General features: G+C 38.8%; 1 long non-coding RNA gene across 1 annotated transcript; it reads left to right on the top strand.

Annotated features, from left to right (window-relative positions):
• Positions 1 to 325: 325 nt before the first annotated feature.
• LOC117290927 lies at positions 326 to 10,212 on the top strand. Its single transcript, XR_004519102.1, has 8 exons — positions 326 to 412; positions 2,236 to 2,337; positions 3,003 to 3,133; positions 4,044 to 4,176; positions 4,822 to 4,956; positions 7,884 to 8,021; positions 9,093 to 9,217; positions 9,772 to 10,212. It is a non-coding gene; the product is annotated as an uncharacterized LOC117290927 (long non-coding RNA).
• Positions 10,213 to 22,335: the final 12,123 nt, after the last annotated feature.

Raw genomic sequence — 22,335 nt, 5'->3', positions numbered from 1 at the left:
TGAGTCATGTGGAGCTACTTTAATATGATATCATGTTTTTTTTCTTGCTATTTTTGTTGTAAATTAAATAAATAAAATAACAAACACGCCAAACTCGGAGTCTATCTAAAACCTACAGAGAAGTACATGTATTTGTTTTATATGCAAATTTAGTGTTTCTGAACGCGAGGTGGCGTACCGTGATCACATGTAGTCTGGCTCCCAGACCCAAAAATCTCCGATAACAAGAGACGTCAAGGAATCTTTGGTCGGGGGACCAGACTAGATCACATGATACGAGCAGAGCAGCGCTTTTATTTGCCGGGCATTTTTAAGACAAAATGGACGACGTCAAACGTCTCTGTTTCTTACTCTCCAGCGAAGTCGAGTTTTCACTGCAGTTCCGGTGACAAACTACCTCTAAATGGCGATGGTGAGTTGATAGATTGATTGTGATTATGGTGGTCGTGTTTTGGAGGATATTCACACAAAGAAATCTGAAGAAACTAAAGGGTATTTTGCGATAAGGCCGCGACCGAAATGACTACTCCAATATTGGCGATAGCCATGCACATGATGCAATCATTGAAAATGTTCATTGGCATGGGATGGATGGCAACCTTCGACATGAAATGTTCATAACTTGCAAGGATTCAACCTCACAATAATTAAAACAAGTATGTAATTTGACACTTGACGGGCAATGTCTACCGATGATCGTTTGCATAAATAAAGTAATTTAATTATTTGCAGAATTTCCTGCTTCAGCAGGTGAGCAGTACAGGGATTTTTCTTAGCAGTTCTTCAATATTTTTGCACGGCACTACCGGCTAATGTGCCGGGGTGCACATTGTTAGAACAGTTTTTAGACCCTTTCATGGGTGCAATATCTTGTTTGGTTAAACTAAAATGTCAAACAGTATTGCACCTGACTCTTTCCTATTTTTTTATATAATTTTTAACTCAATTATTTTGCCCCGCCGCCGGTGCATACTCGGTGGACTCAGTGTTTGCCTTGTGGGTGTGGGTGCGTGTGTGCGAAAGCTTTGTCCGAGTCATAACTTAAGAAATCAAATCAACTCCAAACCGGTCTATATAGATCCCCCAGCTCAAAGCCTATTGTTTTTCGGACCCCTACAGTTGAAAATATAGGTCAATTAAAACAAAAGAAATGTTGCCTGAGCAATAACTCCAGGAAGGACTTGGCATTTCAACTCCGAACTTGGTTTGTGTTTTGTGGACTTGTCTTGGGTTCCCCCACAAACCTATTGTTTTGGACCTCCTTGGTCAAATGTAAAGATCATTATGGCTAAAACAAAATGTTGTCTCAGGGGTAACTCCAGAAGGACTTGGTTTGTGGACTTGTCTTGGGGCCCCCCAGATATCCATCGTTTTTGGACCATCCATTACAATATTCAAGGTCATTATGGCTAAAACAAAAGAAGTATTGTTCGAGTAATAACTCGAGAATGAGACTATCTCAGCAAGGCATTAGTGTTTGTCAATACACCATCCATGAAACTCTGCAACTATTCATCGTGTACATTTTCATGGAAATTCTTTCGAAGTATTAAGCAGATAATTTTTCATCCTAAACCTTTTCAATCTGTATGATGGTTGGTGCCGTGTGTAAACTGGTGCCAGAGATGTGGTTGGTACCCGCTGTCTCCTTGAATTGCTTCTAATTGCATTCTCTTTCTGAAAATACCTGTACAGTATTGGATTGTAAATTCTGATATTTTTTACCTATAAATATTTCATTCCGATTTAAGAAAATTCATGCATGAATTGTTTCTCAGATTTTTTATGGTTGGTGTCATTCGCGATCATACTGCTGCTAACTGTGGATGGACAAAAAAAGTCAACTTTCTTGTGAAAATACCCAAACACTTTTTTGAAAGGATTGCTTTTGAAGTAACAATCTAAAACAATCTAAAACTAAAACATTTCATTGTGATTAACCATTCATACATAAATAGTTTCTTGGAATTTGAGGGGTTGGTGTCCATGTGGGAATGCAGCTGTCTCCTACACGTGGATGGAAACCATTTTTGTGAAAATACCCTGGCAGTTTTGTTGGTATCTCAATTGTCTCTTCCTTGTGTTTCATTACATGTTTTTAACTATAGACAGTTCTCTAAGAACAAACAGTTCTCTAAGAACAAACTCTACCTGGCATGTAGATACGCACATGGTGTTACCGCAAACCAAATATATAACTATAGCATTGTTTTGTTCTTTGTTTGAATGATACAGGACGACTTTCAGCTTCGAAGAGATCCAGCCATCAGGTAATGAGACCGAATGATGCTGAGACCTGAAAAATGATAAGCTTCAAACATCGATGTACAATGTCCGGTAAATGAACATTTTATTATTATAATTTTTTTTTGGTACATGTAGTTCCACCTCAGCTTGGGCGTTATCACAGTGTTGAAAATAACATGAATTGTTTCTCTTATTTCTGAGGGCTGGTGCCTGTTTGTGAATTGGTGCCAAATATGTGGTTGGTACGCGCTGTTTCCTCTAGCGAATTGAAATCTCCTGAAAATACCAAAACATTTGTTTTTAAGGATTGCTTTGGAATTCTGATATTTTTGTACCGTCAAACATTTCATTCTGATTTTAAACAATTCATGCATTAGAATAGTTTCTCAAATTTTCAAGGGTTGGTGTCATTCACGAATGCCTCTAATAACTGGAGGGACAAAACAGGTCAACTCTCTTGTGAAAATACCAAAATAGTTTTCCTTAAAAATAGTTGCTTTTGAAGTGATATTCTGCTGATTGTTTACCCTTTAAAACATACCATTGTGATTAACAACTGATACATAAGTAGTTTTTTTTTTTGAGAGTTGTTGTCCGTGTGGGAATGCTGCTGCTGTCTCCTCGCTACTTAATGAGGATGGATAAAATTCTTGTCGAAAATACCTTGACAGTTTTGTTGTTTATCTACACCTACTTTTCCTTGTGTGTCTTAAAGCAAAATTAGCATATAATTGTTCTTTGTTTGGATAATACAGGACGAATTTCATCTCCAAAGACATCTAGCCATCAAGTGATGAAACCTAATGATGTTGAGACCTGAAAAATGATTAGCTTCAAACATCGGAGTACAGATGTGGTGAATGAACTGTTCTCTTCCTTAAAAAAGGTTAGTTCATAAAAGATTCATTATTTTTTACTGTAATAATTTCTTTTGGTAGTTCCATCTAAGCTTGGGCGACATCTTGATGTTATTGAATATCACAAGAACTGGTTCTCTCTGGTGAATTGAAAAAACAAACAGTTTTTTTAAAGGATTGCTTTGCGATATTTTTGTACGGTCAAACATTTCATTCTCATTTTAAACAATCCATGCATGAATAGTTTCTCAGATTTTTGAGGGTCATTGTCATTTATGAATGCCGCTGCAAACTGTGGAGGGACAAAAAACTCTCTTGTGAAAACCCCGAAATAGTTTCCCTTAAAAAAATTGCTTTTGAAGTTATATTTTGCTGTTTTTTTTACCCTAAAACATATCATTTTGATTAACAACTGATACATAAGTAGTTTCTCTGATTTCGGAGGGTTGTTGTCCATGTGGGAATGCTGCTGTCTCCTCGCTGCTTAACGCCATTGGACACTTTCGGTAAACAGTATTTTCCAAAGGCCTACACACTTCGTGTATGACAACTTATATATAAAATAATAAACCTATGAAAATTTAGGCTCAATCGGTCATCGGAGTCGGGAGAAAATGACGGGAAAACCCACCCTTGTTAGTGCACGTTTCCCTGTGTCATGACATGTTTTCTCAAATGTTTTCTCAAAAAGTAAAGCATTTCATGGAATGATATTTCAAGATAAGTCTTTAACCATTACCTTCTGAAAACCCTGTAGGTTATTTGTAAATCTGTGAACTTTTTTTTTCTGTTCCGAAAGTGTCCAATGGCTTTAACGAGGATGGATAAAATTCTTGTGAAATTACCTTGACAGTTTTGTTATTTATCTCAACCTACTCTTCCTTGTGTGTATCTTTAAGCAAAATTAGCATATAATTGTTCTTTGTTTGAATAATTCAGGACGACTTTCATCTCCAAAGACATCTAGCCATCAAGTGATGAGACCTAATGATGCTGACACCTGAAAAATAATAAGCTTCAAACACGGACATACAGATATGCTGAATGAACTGTTCTCTCCCTTAAAAAAAAGGTTAGTTCATAAAATATTTCATCAATTATATTTTTTAGTATACTGTCTTTTGGTAGTTCCACCTAAGCTTGGACGATATCACGATACTATTTCTCTTATATCTGAGGGCTAGTGTCCGTTTGTGAATTGGTGCCAGAGGTAACATCTATTATATGGTGCTAGAGCTGTTATTGGTACCCGCTGTCTCCTCACTGCTAATTGAATTCTCCTTGTGAAAATACCATGACAGTTTTCTAAAAGGATTGCTTTTCGCATTCTGTTTTTTTTTTTTAACCCTACAACATTTCTTTCTGATTTTAAACAATTCATGCATCATAGTTAGAATGCTGCTACGAATGTGGATGGACAAAAAAAGGCACCTTTCTTGTGAAAATACCTTAACATTTTTTTGAAAGAATTGCTTTTCATGTAATACTGTGAAAATTGTTTACCCTAAAACATATCATTTTTGTTAACAACTGATACATAAATAGTTTCTCAGATTTCTGAGAGATGTTGTTTGTGTCTCCTCGCTGCTAAGCGAGGATGGATAACATTCTTGTAAAAATAGCACAACAGTTTTGTTGTTTATCTCAAACTACTTCACCTTGTGTCTCATTACTCCATTTATTATAACATAATATTGTTCTTTTTTGCATGATACAGGTGGACTTTCATCTCCGAAGACATCTAGCCATCAGTTGATGAGACCTTATGATGCTGAGACAGCACCTAAAAATTGATAAGCTTCAAACATCGATGTATCTGGTAGATCTCAACTGTTCTCTCCCTTTAAAAAAGGTTAGTTCATAATATATTTCATCATTTATATTTTTTATTATGTATTTTTATGGTAGTTTCACGTAAGCTTGGGCGATATCAAAATATTATTGAAAATCGCAAGAATTATTTCTTTTATTTCTGAGGGTTGGTGGCTGTTTGTGAATTGGTGCTGCCAGAGCTGTTGTAGGTACCCGAAAGCTCCTCACTCCTAATTGAATTCTCCTTGTGAAAATACCATGACAGTTTTTTATGCCCTGCAGAGGCGAAGCCACCGAAGGGGCATTGTTTCAAACATATCCTTCCATGTGTGAGTGTGTGCATGGTGTTGTGGTGTTGTGATTTGTGTGTGCGTGCGTGCGTGCATTAGGATAGGTGTACAGGTTAAAACTTTTCATGTGGATCGTCTTGTTTTGGGACCCCCCCAGCCCCCTGGTCTGTCCTTTTTTTATTTTAGGCCAACAATTTTGTCATTATGGCTAAAACAAAGGAAATGTTGTATGAGCAATATCTCGAGAAGTACTTGTCATATCAACTCCAAACTTGGCTTGTGGATTGGTCTTTGTTTGTGGATTGGTCTTGGGATCCGCAGGAAGCCTATTGCTTTTGGACACTAGGCCAAACTTTTATGTCATTATGGCTAAACCAAAAGAAATGTCTGAGCAATACTTCGAGAAGTACTTGTCATATCAACTCCAAACTTGGAGGACTGGTTTGAGGATCCCAAATAAGCACCATACTACCCCCACTGCCTTCCCTCACACCTTCTCACCTATCCTTCCCCACTCCGTTTTCCCAGCTCTGCCTTCCCTCACACCTTCTCACCTATCCTTCCCCACTCCGTTTTCCCAGCTCTGCCTTCCCTCACACCTTCTCACCTATCCTTCCCCACTCCGTTTTCCCAGCTCTGCCTTCCCTCACACCTTCTCACCTATCCTTCCCCACTCCGTTTTCCCAGCTCTGCCTTCCCTCACACCTTCTCACCTATCCTTCCCCACTCCGTTTTCCCAGCTCTGCCTTCCCTCACACCTTCTCACCTATCCTTCCCCACTCCGTTTTCCCAGCTCTGCCTTCCCTCACACCTTCTCACCTATCCTTCCCCACTCCGTTTTCCCAGCTCTGCCTTCCCTCACACCTTCTCACCTATCCTTCCTCACTCCGTTTTCCCAGCTCTGCCTTCCCTCACACCTTCTCACCTATCCTTCCTCACTCCGTTTTCCCAGCTCTGCCTTCCCTCACACCTTCTCACCTATCCTTCCTCACTCCGTTTTCCCAGCTCTGCCTTCCCTCACACCTTCTCACCTATCCTTCCCCACTCCGTTTTCCCAGCTCTGCCTTCCCTCACACCTTCTCACCTATCCTTCCCCACTCCGTTTTCCCAGCTCTGCCTTCCCTCACACCTTCTCACCTATCCTTCCCCACTCCGTTTTCCCAGCTCTGCCTTCCCTCACACCTTCTCACCTATCCTTCCTCACTCCGTTTTCCCAGCTCTGCCTTCCCTCACACCTTCTCACCTATCCTTCCTCACTCCGTTTTCCCAGCTCTGCCTTCCCTCACACCTTCTCACCTATCCTTCCTCACTCCGTTTTCCCAGCTCTGCCTTCCCTCACACCTTCTCACCTATCCTTCCCCACTCCGTTTTCCCAGCTCTGCCTTCCCTCACACCTCCTCACCTATCCTTCCCCACTCCGTTTTCCCAGCTCTGCCTTCCCTCACACCTTCTCACCTATCCTTCCTCACTCCGTTTTCCCAGCTCTGCCTTCCCTCACACCTTCTCACCTATCCTTCCCCACTCCGTTTTCCCAGCTCTGCCTTCCCTCACACCTTCTCACCTATCCTTCCCCACTCCGTTTTCCCAGCTCTGCCTTCCCTCACACCTCCTCACCTATCCTTCCCCACTCCGTTTTCCCAGCTCTGCCTTCCCTCACACCTTCTCACCTATCCTTCCTCACTCCGTTTTCCCAGCTCTGCCTTCCCTCACACCTTCTCACCTATCCTTCCTCACTCCGTTTTCCCAGCTCTGCCTTCCCTCACACCTTCTCACCTATCCTTCCTCACTCCGTTTTCCCAGCTCTGCCTTCCCTCACACCTTCTCACCTATCCTTCCCCACTCCGTTTTCCCAGCTCTGCCTTCCCTCACACCTTCTCACCTATCCTTCCCCACTCCGTTTTCCCAGCTCTGCCTTCCCTCACACCTCCTCACCTATCCTTCCCCACTCCGTTTTCCCAGCTCTGCCTTCCCTCACACCTTCTCACCTATCCTTCCCCACTCAGTTTTCCCAGCCTTCTACCAAACCCGCTTCGGCAATGATTAAATATCCTTAAAAGAATGTAATGCAGAAAGAGTAGACATTTGGGGGGGGGGGGGGTTTGGGGTTGGTTATAGTGTGTATGATTGAGTGTTTTCACCAATGGGAGACTTTCTGGGACGATAGAGGGCAGCAGACTTACCGGGTAAATCCATTGTTCTCAGAATTATGCGCATGTTCAGAACTACGTAAACAATGGAAATTTACCCGGTATGTCTGCTGCCACCTAGCGTTGGAAAGTCTCCTATTGGTCTTTCCCACCTACATGGCAGAGTATCTGCAGAACAACATTGCACAACACTGGCTAAGATTAGTTGTGAAAAAACAACAACACTGTTCTATATGTGTCAAATGTCAAGACACGGACTGGCTTGCAGGGCATTTGTGTTTTCAAACACGACTTTTTCTATTTGAAGGATTGCTTTTCAAATTCTGTTATTTTTTTACCCTACAACATTTCATTCCGATTTTAAATGCATGAATAGTTTCTAGGATTTCACGTGTCTCTTCGCTGCTAAACGAGGATGGATAACATTTTTTGTGAAAATACTACAACAGTTTTGTTGTTTATGTCAAACTACTTTACCTTGTGTCTCATTTCTATAACATAATATCAATGTTCTTTTTTTGACTATGCAGGTCGACTTTCATCTCTGAAGATATCTAGCCATCAAGTGATGAGACCTAATGATGCTGAGACAACACCTGAAAAATGATAAGCTTCAAACATTGGTGAGCAGTATCTGGTAATTCAACTGTTCTCGCCTTTAGAAAAAGGTTAGTTCATAAAATATTTAATCATTTATGATTTGTTATTATGTATTCACTTGGTAGTTTCACACTGGGCGAATATCCTGATACTATTGAAAATCGGGAGTAATGTTTGTCTGTCCGTTTATGAATTTTTGCCAGAGATGTGGTGGGTACCTGCTGTCTTCTCACTGCTAATTGAGTTTCCTTGTGAAAATACCAAGACAGTTTTTTCAAAGGATTTTAAACAATTCATGCTTGAATAGTTTCTCAGATTTTCGGGGGTTTGTTTCATTTTCGAATGCTGATACTGCTTTCTGTGGATGGTCAAAAAAGTCAACTTTCTTGTGAAAATACCGAAGTTTTTTTTGAAAGGATTGCTTTCGAAGTAATTTCCTACCAGTTTGTTTTTAGCCTAGAACATATCATTTTGATTAACACCTCATACATGAATAGATTCTAAAAAATTTGAGGGTTGCTGTCCGTGTGTGAATATGCTAAATGTGGATGGATAAACAAAGTTGTGAAAACCCCATGACAGTTTTGTTATTAATTTTTTTTTTTAATCAATTCACCACACATCGATTTAATATTCTTTATCCCTGATGCAAATTTAAAGACACTGGACACTATTGGTAATTGTCAAAGACCAGTCTTCACAGTTGGTGTATCTCAACATATGCATAAAATAACAAACCTGTGAAAATTTGGTCTCAATCGGTCATCGAAGTTGCGAGGAATTAATGAAAGAAAGAAAAACCTTGTCGCACCATGGTCACCAAAGTTGTGTGCTTTCAGATGCTTGATTTCGAGACCTTAATGTCTAAATCTGAGGTCTCGAAATCAAATTCGTGGAAAATTACTTATTTCTCAAAACGCTGTCACTTCAGAGGGAGCTGTTTCTCACAATTTGTATACTGTCAACCTCTCCCCATTACTCGTAATCCAGAAAGGTTTTTGATAATAATTATTTTGAGAAATTACCAATAGTGTCCACTGCCTTTAACATCTCTGAGACTCTTTAACTACTCAAGCTTGTGTTTAACAACTTGTTAAGCTACCTTTAGTATAATATTGCTCTTTGTTTGCATGATACAGCTCTCATCTCCAAGAGATCCAGCCATCAAGTGATGAGACCTAATGATGCCGAGACCTGCAAAAGCTTAGCTTCAAACATCGATGGACAGTATCGGGTAAATGAACTGCCTTCTCCCTTAAAACAGGTTAGTTCATAAAAGATTTCATCATATATATATATATATTTTTTATTATAACTTATTATATTAGTTTCACCTAAGCTTGAGCGCAATCACAATTTTATTTTAAATTGTGATACCAGTCTTTAAAATATGGTATGGATATTTTTTAATCACTACATTGGTAAATTATGGTTTTGATGTAGTATTACAATTTCTTACAAAAAAACAAAACAACGAAGCCTTTAGCATTTGGTGGTGGGGGGGGGGGGTGAGATAATAAATTGAAGATACAACCCCACGTAAGTAAACAATATTTACATGTAATTTACTTGTTTATATTCCTTTCTTCTTGAAGTGTTTGAACACCCGTATGTAGAGGTTTTTTAATCTTTTGTTTTTCTATGGTCATGTTTCTGAATCCTAATCAGACCAATGGAAAGCTGTTATATATTAGTCATTCATTTACCAAGCTCTAGTTGAACAGAGTACATTCAAGACGGATAAAGGCCTCTATGTCGTAAATGCTGATACTTGTTTGACTTCATGTGAACAAAATTCCCTTTGTTGTTATTTTGAAGGTGTGCCATCTGTTGATGATACCAAGCTGTTGACGAGAAAGGGATTTCACCAGTCTACCAGCTCTGTGAGGTTTACTACGGAACAGAGGTATATTCAAAACCTGTGGGTTTCATTACCCATGTTTTACACTAACATCAAAAAGTGGGCTGTTTTTGCAGCACTATACAAGCGCCACCCCTACGCCACATGCCACAACATTCTGGGGACTTCATGCAGGCACCAGCCTAACCCAGATGAATGGTTGACCCTACAGATTAATTACAGACATGAACATTGAAAACATGTTTTTATTAACACCATTTGTTTTATATAAAAGTCATCGTTTAAAATTCCATTTATTAAATTATTGAACTATTCCATGTAACTAGTATTAAAGGCAGTGGACACTATTGGTAATTACTCAAAATAATTATTAGCATAAGATCGTTCTTGGTGACGAGTAATGGGGAAGGGTTGATGGTATAAAACATTGTGAGAAACGGCTCCCTCTGAAGTGCCATAGTTTCGAGAAAGAAGTAATTTTCCAAGAATTTGATTTCAAGACCTCAGATTTAGAGCTTGAGGTCTCAAAATCAACCATCTAAACGCATGGAACTTCGTGTGACAAGGGTGTTTTCTTCTTTCATTATTATCTCGCAACTTGATGACTGATTGAGCTCAAATTTTCACAGGTTAGTTATTTTATGCATATGTTGAGATACACCAACTGTGAAGACTAGTATTTGACAATTACTGATAGTGTCCACTGCCTTTATAATTTTTGCTGAACATTTCACATCTTTCATGACTGAAAGCATTCATTCATTCAAGTTTGAATCGTATCTTTAGGCAAATCTAATTTGATGCAATTCAAGTTTCATGTGTTTTTTATTAAAACTTGAATTTGATTTACATATATTTAATAAAAGGCACTTGACACCATTTTTAATTACTCAAAATAATTGTTAGCAATGGGGAGCTGTTGATAGGAGTAAACATTGTGAGAAACAGCACCCTCTCAAGTAACATAGTTTTCGAGAAAGAGGTAATTCTTACTCAAATAATTAAAGACTTCAGGCCTGAAGCCTTTTATTAGGCATCTGAAAGCGCACCAGTTTGTGCAAAGAGTGTTTCTTTCTTTATTTTCTTGCAACTTCCAGCATAAAAACTTACTTTGTAATGAGCTATGGAGAGCTGTGGACAGTAAACAAAAACACTTTTAGAAATGGCTCCCCCTGAAGTAACAGTTTTTGAGAAAGAGGTAACTTCTGACTAAAATATTAAAAGACTGAAGCCTTTTATAAGGCATCTTAAAGCACACAAGTTTGTGCACAAATTTGATGACCAATTAAGTCCAATTTTCACAGATTTCTAAGTTAATGCATATGTTGGGATACACCAAGTGAGAATACTGGTCTTTTACAATATACTAAAGGTGTCAGGTGTCTTTGATGATAAGGAAGTTATTTAGATACAAAGTCAACATTGATTGACAAGGGCATAATGAATTTTTTTGTACCCAATATGTTACCTCGATGCGTTTATTTTCTTTAATATTCAAGGCCTTGAGCAGGGGAGATATGGCCGGGTCTGTAGGTTCAAATTTTGAATGGTTCGGACACTGAACTTGAACTACACTGAGAAGGCATTTTGTTTGTGCTTTCTTTAAAGTTTACAATGTTCTTGGCAACATTTCATTTTCATCAGAATCTAGAGAAAATGTTCTCTAAGGTGACATAGAAACCTCAAAACGGTCCCTGGGTCTAATGTTGAATTTTTTATTGCTGGTACTACATGTACACAGTTAATTATTGTAAGTGGTATGTTGTAAATATTGTGCTATTTAAAAAGGTAGACAAGTAAGGTAGTTGCATTATAACCAAAACGATAGGTGTCATTTTGATTAACCGAACTCAAAAACTATGAAGGAAAACAAAAATTTGGAATATAGGTTTTCTCGGTCAAATTCAGAAAATGAGCAGCCAATTTCAGTTTCATGCGTTCGAATTAAAGCTGTTTTGCCTCTCCAGTTGTTACTGCATTTCAAATTCAGAATTGTGTCATTCAATTTCATTTTGAGTCAAGTCAGATTCCTTTAGCACTCTGTTCAATTTAGTGTATCGTCATTCTTTTTGTGACACACACGCCTAAAGAAGCGTCTGTGAATTTGAATGCTGCTTTGATGAATTGTTAAATTGAATGATTATTTTGTTAAATCGAATGACACAACATTACATATGACTAAGCATAAAACAAAATCGAATTACCCTTTTCAGTAGCATTCGATTTCGCACGAAATAGAATCGCTTGTTGGTTTAATTGGCTGCTCATTTTCCGAAATTGACCGAGAAAACCTATATTACATTTTGGTATAGTTCCTTGACACCTACACTGTTGAAAAATTCACAGATTCAGAAAATAGATCAAAAAGCAATAATTTCTTTTTTTTCAAGAATGTTCTAAAGAAAGCGTACTTTAAAAAAATCCCAAACAAATTAATATCTAGAAGAAGTTTCACTAAATGAAAAAAAAAAGGAGTTCAAAAGTCTACAAAATCTGTGTCAAACTATTAGCGGGCAAAACAGTTTAGTAGTGTAGTTTAAAGAAACTGAAAGAACGTTGTAAACAATAAGGCTTGTTCAATTACAGTAAATTTATTGTTTCTATACTAATAATGTTAAATTTGTATTATTGAGAATATATTTAGTGTTGAGTCAAATAAAATGATTCTATAAATTTAGCAGAAGAAATATGCCTTGAATTCCTTATTGTATGTGCAAGTAATGTGTTATAGTTTTGTTACGCAATACAAAGAAAAACAGTCTTTATTTTAAGAAAACTCGTTTTGACCCTACCCAAAACCACAACTACACTTCTCTACAAAAACCATACACTAAAAAATACCTTTAAATTTGTTTTAAAAGTGAAAGGTCCTTTAAAATAGTTTGAAATTCTCCTTTAAAAACCTTATTTATGCCTTTAAATTTGTTTATTGTAAAAAAAAATGCCTTTAAAATAATTTGAACTGTCCCTTTAAGTCAATTCCGCCATATTGAGTATTCATATGATCCCATAAAACCATAAATCATTTAATACATTTAAAAACCTTCTGAACCACCCAATAATCACTTCACTACAAATTGTACCTTTAAAATTAAAGGCCCTTTAAATCGTTTTAACTTCTCCTTTAAGTCAAATCAACCATAAATAGTAGTCTCATGAACCCACATTACAATAATCCAGTGAATATGTTTAAAAACATGCCTTTAAACTTGTTTATTGTAAAAAGAAATTCCTTTAAAAGAGTTTGAACTGTCCCTTTAAGTAAATTCCGCAATATCCGCCATAACGAGTAGTCTTATGAACCCATAAATCATTTCATACATTTAAAAACCCTATTAACCACCCAATAATCATTTCATACATTTAAAAACCCTATTAACCACCCAATAATCACTTCACTACATAATGTACCTTTAAATTTGTTTTTAAACTAAAAGGCCCTTTAAAATAGTTTGAGTTGAATACATTTAAAAGCACGCCTTTAAATTTGTTTATTGTAAAATAAAAGCCTTTAAAATAATTTGAACTGTCCCTTTAAGTCAATTCCGCCATATAGAGTAGTCTTTTGAACCAATAATACCATAAATCATTTAATACCTTTGAAATCTTCTAACCACCAATACAGCCCGCACTACAAAACATACACCTTTAAACTCGTTTGAATAGTGACGAATATCCTGCAATACTTTAAAACAAGTTGAAATTTCCCTTTAAGTCAATTCCGCCATATAGAGTAGTCTTTTGAACCAATAATACCATAAATCATTAAATACCTTTAAAATGTTCTTAACACCAATACAGCCCTTCACTACAAAACATACACCTTTAAACTCGTTTGAATAGTGACGAATATCCTGCAATACTTTAAAACAAGTTGAAATTTCCCTTTAAGTCAATTCCGCCATATAGAGTAGTCTTTTGAACCAATAATACCATAAATCATTAAATACCTTTAAAATGTTCTTAATACCAATACAGCCCTTCACTACAGAACATATACCTTTAAACTCGTTTGAATAGTGACCAATATCCTACAATACTTTAAAACAAGTTGAAATTCCCCTTTAGTCAATTCTTGGAGCAGTCCCGTGAACCCATTATACCATAACTCATTATTACCACCTATTCATAGCTTTACTACAAGATACATTTAAATTTGTCCCATTAAATCAAATAGACACTACAGAAAAATACCCAACCCCAGCATGATGAATATTACTCCATATCCCACGTTAAAATCCAACGAGCTTACCCCAATGGCTAACTGACTTCTCAGCTACCCCTATCCTATGGCCACTATCCTTACCCTCACCCCAAGCCTTCATCAGTCCAATCAACTCAACCCCCTAGCTGACTGCTATTAGTCCATCACCCCAGCCCATCTGACTACCTGCCCAGCAAACTCCCAGCCTCTGGCCCCTCCAGCTGCCCAACCCAAGTGACTGCCATATAGCACTCCCTCCCCTCGACTCAGAGCCCCAAGGCCCTTGGTCAACCCTCAGATCAGCTAGAAATCCAAGGCTCGAGCAAGGCAAAACTTTTTGGTGAAAAAATTGTGAAAAATTTTCTAAGTCCAAATGCGGTACATTCATCACTCCAAAAACCGTTAGATTTTCATAACAGCTCGTAGCACAGCGGTGAAGGCCAGAGACTACAGAGCGGAAGGTCCCCGGTTCAAGCCCTACCCATTTTTACTAGAATTTAAAAAAAATTCTTTATTTTAATGGTAAAAAGGTCCTGGAGAGGATTTGAACCCACCCGGCTCACAGCCCCAGGATTCCGGGGGCTGTGAGCTAGCCCGCTGCGCTACGGCAGCTCTTGAAAAAATTTGCTCGGAACTAATATTTAAACCTTAGGATGGATGGGTAAAAAAAAATACAAAATTTAAATGAGATGAGACTTATGACCTTTGACCTTAGCATGAGCATGAAGAGAAAAAGAAAAAAGAGAATTGTTTGTGGGTGTTAAAAAATACTTTAATTGTAGAACAAAATAACTAACATAAATGCTAGACTATGTTAACAAGTAAAAAGTATATACGATTAAGTCTACACATCAAAGTAACTGTCACTACGTTAACTTTAAAGTAACATATTTGATGTATTCAAATAATTAAGTATTCGCAGTGTAATTATTCTATTAACAGCGCTTAAAACTAACTTAAGTCTACACATCAAAGTAACTATCACTAGGTTAACTTTAAAGTAACAAATTTTATGTATTCAAATAATTAAGTATTCGCAGTGTAATTATTGTATTAACAGCGCTTAAAACTAACTTAAGTCTACACATCAAAGTAACTATCACTAGGTTAACTTTAAAGTAACAAATTTGATGTATTCAAATAATTAAGTATTCGCAGTGTAGCGCTTAAAACTAACTTTGCAATTTGCGACAACCCTTTAAAGACAACACAGTACACTTTTGCCGTTGGCGTAACCAGTTAAAAATTGCGAACCTGCTTGCACAAATGATTGATTCGATAAACAATATTTAGCACCCGCAAATAGCGTCTTCTTGCCAGTGTATATATGTCAACTATTACACCTTTTAACATCTATCAAATATACCTCAGTAAAGTACATAACAATATTGCATTCCTTATATACATACTTTTAACTATTTCATCCACAAATTTAACTAAATTCACTGCAACTGAGATAACAATGTCTTTATTTTCTGATCACAGTTCGCGTAATTACATGATACATTTTCTGAAACGAGGTTGCTTTTTCGCACGGGTTATTTCGATTGCACATAACATCTTAATTTACACTCATCGCTGCTGCGCCATTTTATAAGAAATCAAATCAAAACACAGTATTTTTTTATACGGATACTTAATAAATGTTATATATCTGTTTGATCCCACACATTTATAATTGCGTAATTAAGTTTATACCCCCCCCCCTCCCAGTGTGTACATGTTTCTCCAAAATTCCTTTTATGTGATTTAGTTTTATATTAAATTTGATATATTATACATTTGTTTGGTAAAATTACACTTCCTAACTACACATCATAATTGTAACATCAGAATTTGTAAAAACGCATATTTTGTATCGTTAATTCCTTGTTTGATTTCCCCATATTTGTAATTGTGTGGTTACATTAATACCCCCCCCCCCCCCCCGGTGTTTATAGTTTTCTCCAATATTAATTTTATATGTGATTTAGTTTTTCTTTAATTTGATATATTATATATTTTGGGTAAAATTACACTTCCTAACTACACATCATAAATTGTAACATCAGAATTTGTATAAACGCATATTTTGTATTGTTAATTCCTTGTTTGATCCCCCCTCATTTGTAATGGTGTGGTTACATTGATACCCCCCCCTCCAGTGTTTATAGTTTTCTCCAATATTCATTATGTGATTTAGTTTTTGTTATATTTGATACATTGTACATTTATATGGTAAAACTACATTTCCTAACTACACATCATAAATTGTAACATCAGAATTTGTATAAACGCATATTTTGTTTTGTTAATTGTTAATTACCCTTACATTTATTTGGTAAAATTACATTTAATTGTGTGGTTATGATGATACCCCCAGTGTATATAGCCTTCAAGATTCATTTTATGTGATTAAATTTTTGGTAAATTTGATATATCATATACTTATTTGGTAAAATTATACTTCCTAACTACACATCAAAAACTTGTTGTAAAATGACGTCAGAATTGGTATAAACGCATATTTTGTTTTGATTCCCCTACATTGGTAATTGTGTGGTTACATTGATACCCCCCCCCCAACAGTGTCTATAGCTTACTCCAAGATTCATTTTATATGTGATGAATTTTTTTGTGTAATTTGATATATTATACATTTATTTGGTAAAAGCACATCATAAATAACACACATTTGGTAGCGCGTACTTTGTATATTAATTTTTTGTTTAAATTTGATATATATAACATTCATTTTTTTGTAAAATAACGCTACCTAACTACAAATCATAATTTTTTTGTTATAACATCAGCATTTTTTTAAAGCTCAAGATTTATAATTGTTTATTCATTGTTTGACCCCCCCCCCCTGTTTAAATTTATATCCCCAGTATAGTTTCTCCTGCATTTTTATCATCTGTGATTTAGTTTTTGTGTACATTTGATATACTATTTAAATTTAAATACATGTATTGTAATACTCTTGTAATTTCGGTAATATATAATCGGCTCATTTTATACGAGATGAGCCTTTTAAAATTTACGGCGATATATCTAACTCTTAATGACTTTAAGTCTGCCCGACTAACGCTGCAACCATCGTTTCACTTTTTTACAAATCTTATTTATTACCGAAAATAATAAAAACATTTAACAGTCAATTGGTACAGTTTTACAAACAAATACTTCTAGAGCCACTACTTATGCATACTTTAACTAAAGCCAGTTACAATATTGCTAACAATTACACACGCAAGCATTACCCCCTACTGATGTACAGAAAAATACAGAAGGACTTAGAGTAAGCCCTTTGTCCACAGAAGGACTGAGAATATGCTATCTGTTTAGAGAAGGTTTAAGAGTGTGCCCTATGAACACAGAGGGAAAGAGAGGGTGCCCTCTAACAGTGCCCTCCGATTACAGAAGAACTAAGATTGTGCCCTCTAATCACAGGACTAAGAGTGTGCCCTCCGATTACAGAAGAACTAAGAGTGTGCCCTCTGATCACAGGACTAAGAATGTGCCCTCTGAACACAGAAGGACTAAGAATGTGCCCTCTGAACACAGAAGAACTAAGAGTGTGCCCTCTGATGATCACAGAAGGACTAAGAGTGTGCCCTCTGATCACAGAAGGACTGAGAGTGTGCCCTCTGAACACAGAAGGACTAAGAATAAGCCCTATGCACAGAAGGACTAAGAGTGTGCCCTCTGAACACAGAAGGACTAAGAATGTGCCCTCTGAACACAGAAGGACTAAGAGTGTGCCCTCCGATTACAGAAGAACTAAGAGTGTGCCCTCTGATGATCACAGAAGGACTAAGAGTGTGCCCTCTGAACACAGAAGGACTAAGAATAAGCCCTCTGAACACAGAAGGACTAAGAGTGTGCCCTCCGATTACAGAACAACTAAGAGTGTGCCCTCTGAAAACAGAAGGACTAAGAGTGTGCCCTCCGATTACAGAAGGACTAAGAGTGTGCCCTCTGAAAACAGAAGGACTAAGAGTGTGCTCTCCGATTACAGAAGAACTAAGAGTGTGCCCTCTGAAAACAGAAGGACTAAGAGTGTGCCCTCCGATTACAGAAGGACTAAGAGTGTGCCCTCCGATTACAGAAGAACTAAGAGTGTGCCCTCTAAAAACAGAAGGACTAAGAATGTGCCCTCTGATCACAGGACTGGGAGTGTGCCCTGTGAACAAAGAAGGACTAAGAGTTAGCCTTCTGAAAACAAAAGGACTAACACTGTGCCCTCTAAACACAGAAGGACTGATAGTGTGCCCTCTGATCATAGAAGGACTAAGAGTCTGCCCTCTGATCACAGAATAACTAAGGTGTGCCATTTGCACAGAAGGACTAAGATTGTGCCCTCTGAACACAGTCGAACAAAACTGTCCGCTGAACACTGAAAGTGTGCCCTCTGAACACAACATTAAAAGTTAGCCCTCTGACCACAGAAGGACTAAGATTGTGCCCTGTGAACACAGTCGAATAAAACTGTCCGCTGAACACTGAAAGACTGAGAGTGTGCCCTCTGAACACAACATTAAAAGTTAGCCCTCTAAACACAGAAGGACTAAGATTGTGCCAATGAACACAGAAGGACCAAGAGTTAGCCCTTTGACACAGAAGGAGCGAGAGTGTGCCCCTCTGATCACAGGACTGCCGTTTGATCACAGAAGGACTGCCCTCTGACCACAAGAGAACTAAAACTATACCCTCTGAACCTAGAAGAACTAAGATTGTGCCTTCTGAACACAGAAGGACTAAGAGGTAGCCCTCTACTGAACATAGAAGGACTAGGATTGTGCCCTCTGAACACAGAAGGGCCAAGAGTTAGCCCTCTGCACGAAGACTGACTATAATTGTGCCCTTTTATGACTAAAGGACTGTGAGTTGGCCCTCTGAACACAAAAGGACTAAGATTGTGTCCTCTGAACACAGAAGGACTAAGAGTGTGCCCTCTTGGCACAGACAGACTAAGATTGTTCCCTCTGAACACAGACGGAATAAGATTGTGCCCTCTGACCACAGCAGGACTTAGATTGTGCCCTCTGATTACAGAAGGTCCCAGATGGAGCCCTCTGAAAACAGAAGGACTAAGACTAAGCCCTCTGAACACAGAAGAACTAAGATTGTGCCGTCTTATGACAGAAGGACTGAGAGTTAGCCCTCTGAACACAGAAGGACTAAGATCGTGCCCTCTGCACAGAAGGACTGTAATAATGACCTCTGAATACAGAAGGACTGAGAGTGTGCTCTCTAAACACAGACAGACCACGCGATAGCCCTCTTAACACAGAAGGACTCAGAGTAAGCCCTCTTATTACAGAAGAACTAAGGGTGAGCCCTATGAACACAGAAGGACTAAGTCTGCCCTCTGAACAGTGAAGGAATAAGAGTTAGCCCTCTGATTACAGAAGGCCTAAGAGTGTGCCCAGAGTGATTGAAAGTGTGCTCTCTGAACACAGAAGGTCCCAGATGGAGCCCTCTAAAAACAAAAGGACTACGATTGTGCACTCTGAACACAGAATGACTACAAGTTAGCCCTCTGGACACAGGACTAAGAGTTCGCCCTCTGAACACAGAAGGACTAAGATGTGGCCTCTGAACACAGAAGGACTAAGAGTTAGCCCAATGAACACAGAATGACTAAAATTGTGCCCTCTGAACACTGAAGGACTAAGAGTGTGCCCTCTGATTACAGAAGGACTAAGAGTGTGCCCTCTGAACACAGAGTGAATGAAATTGTGCCCTCTGAGCACAGAAGGTCCCAGATGGAGCCCTCTAAAAACAAAAGGACTACAATTGTGCACTCTGAACACAGAATGACTACAAGTTAGCCCTCTGGACACAGGACTAAGAGTTAGCCCTCTGAACACAGAAGGACTAAGATGTGCCCTCTGAACACAGAAGGACTAAGATTGTGCCATCTGCACAGAAGGACTAAGAATGTGCCCTCTGAACACAGAAGGACTAAGAATGTGCCCCCTGAACACAGAAGGACTAAGATTGGCCCCCTGAACACAGAAGGACTAAGAATGTGCCCTCTGAACACAGGACTAAGAGTGTGCCCTCTGAACACAGAAGGACTAAGATTGTGCCCTCTGAACACAGAAGAACCAAGAGTGTGCCCTCTGAACACAGAAGGACTAAGAATGTGCCCCCTGAACACAGAAGGACTAAGAATGTGCCCTCTGAACACAGAAGGAAAATTGTGCCATGTAAACACAGAAGGACTGATAAGGTGTGCCCTCTGAACACAGAATGACTAAGAATCAGCCTTCTAAACACAGTCGACTAAAATTGTGCCCTCTGACTATAATTGTGCCCTCTGAACACAGGACTAAGATTGTGCCCTCTGAACATAGTCGACTAAAACTGTGCCCTCTGACACAAGAGAACTGAGAGTGTTCTCCAATCACAGAAAAACTGGCCTCTGTCCAAAGAAGGACTATTAGAGTTAGCCCACTGAACACAGAAGGACTAAGATTGTGCACGCTGAACTACGAATGACTACGACTCAGCCCTGTGGAAACAGACGGACTAAGAGTGTGCCCTCTGATCACAGAATGACTGAAAGTGTGCCCTTTGAATGCAGAAAGGCTAAGAGTTAGCCCTCCCAACAAAGAATGACTAACAGTTAGCCCTCTGAACACAGAAGGACTAAGGTTGTGCCCTCGGAACACAGAAGGACTAAGAGTGTGCCCTCTGACCACTGAAGGAACAACAGTTAGCCCTCTGATTATCGAAGGACTAAGAGTGTGCCCTCTGAACACAAAGTGAATGAAAGTGTGTCCTCTGAACGTAGAAGGTCCCAGATGGAACCCTCTGAAAACAGAAGAACTATGATTGTGCCCTCTGAACACAGAAGGATTAAGATTGACAAAAGGACTGAAATAATGCCCTCTGAATACAGAAGGACTGAGTGTGTGCCCTCTAAACACAGAAAGATCATGAGACAGCCATCTGAACACAGAAGGACTAAGAGTAAGCCCTCTACAAACAGAAGGACTACTAGTGTGCCCTCTGAAGTCAGAAGGACCAAGAGTGTGCCCTCTGACACAGAAGGACTGAGAGTGCGCCCCTCTGATCACAGAAGGACTGCTCTTTGATCACAGTAGGACTGCCCTCCGACCATGGTAGGACTAAGACTATACCCTCTGAACCCAGAAAGACTAAGATTGTGTACTCTGAACACAGAAGGACTAAGAGTTAGTCCTCTGAACACAGAGGGACTAAGATTGTGCCATCTGCACAGAAGAAATTAGATTGTGCCCTTTGATTATAATAATAATAATAATAATAATTTGGGGGGCTAATCATCCTTACTCGCAGCTAAGAGCTGAATTGCGAAGGACGCGGCTACAACGTGCTCGAGAAGCAGGCATGCAAGGGCGCATTCAGCTGCCAGCCACATCAACCCATTATGACCACGGAGCACAGCCAAGATCGAAAGTGTTTGATTTTTTTCCTGAGGGAGGAAAACCGGATAGTCTGGGAAACCCTCGTGGCACAGCAGAGAACCAACGCACAACTCAACTCACATATTGCCCCGACCGGGAATCGAACCGGGGTCACCTTGGTGAGAGGCGAGCGCTTTACGCACAAGCCAACCGTGCCACCCGATTACAGAAGGACAAAGAGTGCGCCCTCTGAACACAAAGTGAATGAAAGTGTGCCCCACTGAAAACAGAAGGTCGCATATGGAGCCCTCTGAAACCAAGATTGTGCCACAGAAGGACTAAAAGTCTGCCTGCCCTCTGATTACAGAAGGACCAAGAGTCTGTCCTCTCAAACCATGAGGAACAAGATTTTGCCCTCTGACCACAGGACTAAAAGTCTGCCCTCTGATTACAGAAGGACTAAGTGTCTGCCCCCTGAAACCATGAGGATCAAGAGTGTGCCCTCTGAACACAGGATCAAGAGTGTGCCCTCTGAACACAGGACTAAGAGTGTGCCCTCTGAACTTAGAAGGCCTAAGATAGTGCTGTCTAAGCACAGAAGGACCAAGACTTAGCCCAGTGAACACAGAAGGACTAAGAGTTTGCCCTCTGAACACAAAGTGAATGAAAGTGTGTCCTCTGAACGTAGAAGGACTAACAGTATGCCCACTGATAACAGAAGGACTAAGAATGTACCCTGTGATTACAGAAGTACTAAGAGTTTGCCCTATGATCACAGAAGGACTGAGACTGTGCTCTCTGAACCCAGAAGGACTAAAGAGTATGAAGAAAGTAAAGAACAAGAGTTTGAAAGAGTAGTTCGACAAAGAAAAAAATCTATATTATTTGGCTGCAAACTACTACAATAAAGCTACATTAAATACCATTTAAAATTTTAA

This window comes from Asterias rubens, chromosome 5 (assembly GCF_902459465.1).
Source record: "Asterias rubens chromosome 5, eAstRub1.3, whole genome shotgun sequence".
In the NCBI taxonomy this organism is placed as follows: domain Eukaryota; kingdom Metazoa; phylum Echinodermata; class Asteroidea; order Forcipulatida; family Asteriidae; genus Asterias; species Asterias rubens.
This window is presented reverse-complemented; position numbering and strand designations above follow the sequence as displayed.